General features: G+C 41.6%; 1 pseudogene; it reads left to right on the plus strand.

The window, feature by feature from the left end:
* The first annotated feature begins 936 nt into the window (after positions 1-936).
* On the plus strand, positions 937-1,971 carry LOC129490797 (histone-lysine N-methyltransferase SETMAR-like; annotated as a pseudogene).
* The last annotated feature ends 234 nt before the right edge of the window (positions 1,972-2,205 follow it).

Here is a 2,205-nt window from a genome sequence, read left to right on the forward strand (position 1 = left end):
TTCTGTACATGAGCCCCTTCCCCCAGTAGAAACAATCTAACATAGTGGTTACAAGCACTGATTCTTACCCCAGACAGCCTGAGTTGAAATTCTGGCTCTCTTAATGACTCTGTGACAATGAGAAAGTGATTTAATCTCTCTGAGCCTCAGTTTCCTTATATATAAAGTCAGATGATAATAATAATACCTATATTGCTGGGCGTGGTGGCTCATGCCTGTAATCCCAGCACTTTGGGAGGCCGAGGCAGGTGGATCATCTGAGGTCAGGAGTTGGAGACCAGCTTGGCCAACATGGTGAAACCCCATCTCTACTAAAAATAAAAAAATTAGCCAGGTGTGGTGGTGCACCCCTGTAATCCCAGCTATTTGGGAGGCTGAGGCAGGAGAATCGCATGAACCTGGGAAGCAGAGGTTGCAGTGAGCTGAGACTGCACCACTGCCCCCTAGCCTGGGCAACAGAGTGAGACTCTGAAGAAAAAAAGAAAGAAAGAAAGATGAAAGAAAGAAAGAGAGAAAGAAAGAGAGAAAGAAAGAAAGAGGGAAAGAAAGAGAAAGAAAGAAAGAAAGAAATAGAAAGAAATGCTGTAAGTAATAAATAATATAGTGTATCACCAAGAATCTCCATTTTCTACTGAGACATTCATTCCCCCAGCTGGTAGTGTTGGCAGCTGACGGATGTGAGAGGAGTGTCTCTTTGGGACTTACTGAGTCAAATAGATCAGCATAGTCCAAGTTCATGTCCCCTTTCTAGGGCAGTCTGTATATTAGGTTGGTGTGAATATAATTGTGGTTTTTGCATTGTTGAAATTTGCCATTTGATATTGGAATATATTCTTAAATAAATGTGATTATGTTATACATCATTTTAATGGCGTTTCTCGCTTTTTTTTGCTAATGACTCATTACTTGCTGTTTATTTTGTATTTATGTTAGACTATGGAAATGATGTTAGACAAAAAGCAAATTTGAGCGATTTTCTTATCTGAGTTCAAAATGGGTCGTAAAGCAGCAGAGACAATTCACAACATCAGCAACGCATTTGGCCCAGGAATGGCTAACAAATGTACAGTGCAGTGGTCGTCCAGGAAGTTTTGCAAAGGAGACAAGAGCCTTGAAGATGAGGAGCATAGTGGTCAGCCATCAGAAGTTGACAACGACCAACTGAAAACAATCTTCTAAGCTGATCCTCTTACAACTACATGAGAAGTTGCCAAAGAATTCAGTGTCCACCAGTTTACAGTCATTCAGCATTTGAAGTGAATTGGACAGGTAAAGAAGCTCCATAAGTAGGTGCCTCATGAGCTGACCAAAAATCAAAAAAGTTGTAATTTTCAAGTGTCATCTTCTCTTGTTCCTGTGCAACAACAATGAATCATTTCTCAATCGGATTGTGACGTGCAATGAAAAGTGGATTTTATACGACCACCATTGATGATCAGCTCAGTGGCTGGACTGAGAAGAAGCTCGAAAGCACTTCCAAGAGCCAAACTTGCACCAGAAAAAGGTCATGGTCACTGATTGGTCACCTGCAGTTGGTCTGATCCACTGTAGCTTTCTGAATCCTGGCAAAACCATTACATCTGAGAAGTATGCTCAGCAAATCGATGAGATGTACAGAAAACTGCAATGCCTGCAGCTGGCATTGGTCAACAGAAAGGGCCCAATTCTTCTCCTCGACAAGGCCCCACCACAGGTCACACAACCAATGCTTCAAAAGTTGAACGAATTGGGCTATGCAGTTTTGCCTCATCCACCGTATTCATCTGACCTCTTGCCAACCAACTACCACTTCTTCAAGCATCTCCACAACTTTTTGTAGGGAAAGCACTTCCACAACCAGCAGGATGCAGAAAATGCTTCCTAAGAGTTTGTTGAATCCTGAAGCACAGATTTTTATGTTCCGGGAATAAAAAAACTTATTTCTCATTGGCAAAAAAATGTGTTGATTGTATTGGTTCCTATTTTGATTAATAAAATTCGCAGTCCAAAACCACAATTACTTTTGCAACAGTCAACCTTGAATGGCTGGTAAGAGATATAATGATTTATCTCTCTGCCTAAAGCTGGGAAATTCTGAAAATGCTTCCTTCCCTGCATCAGAGATCCCATAGAATAAGCTGGGGCATCTCTTGCAGCTGCATCACAGCCTAACATCTCCCACTGTCCTATCCTGTACACTTCACTCCCCAAAAGGTCTTGATCCTC

The sequence above is a fragment of the Symphalangus syndactylus genome, chromosome 9 (genome assembly GCF_028878055.3).
Source record: "Symphalangus syndactylus isolate Jambi chromosome 9, NHGRI_mSymSyn1-v2.1_pri, whole genome shotgun sequence".
NCBI classification, from domain to species: domain Eukaryota; kingdom Metazoa; phylum Chordata; class Mammalia; order Primates; family Hylobatidae; genus Symphalangus; species Symphalangus syndactylus.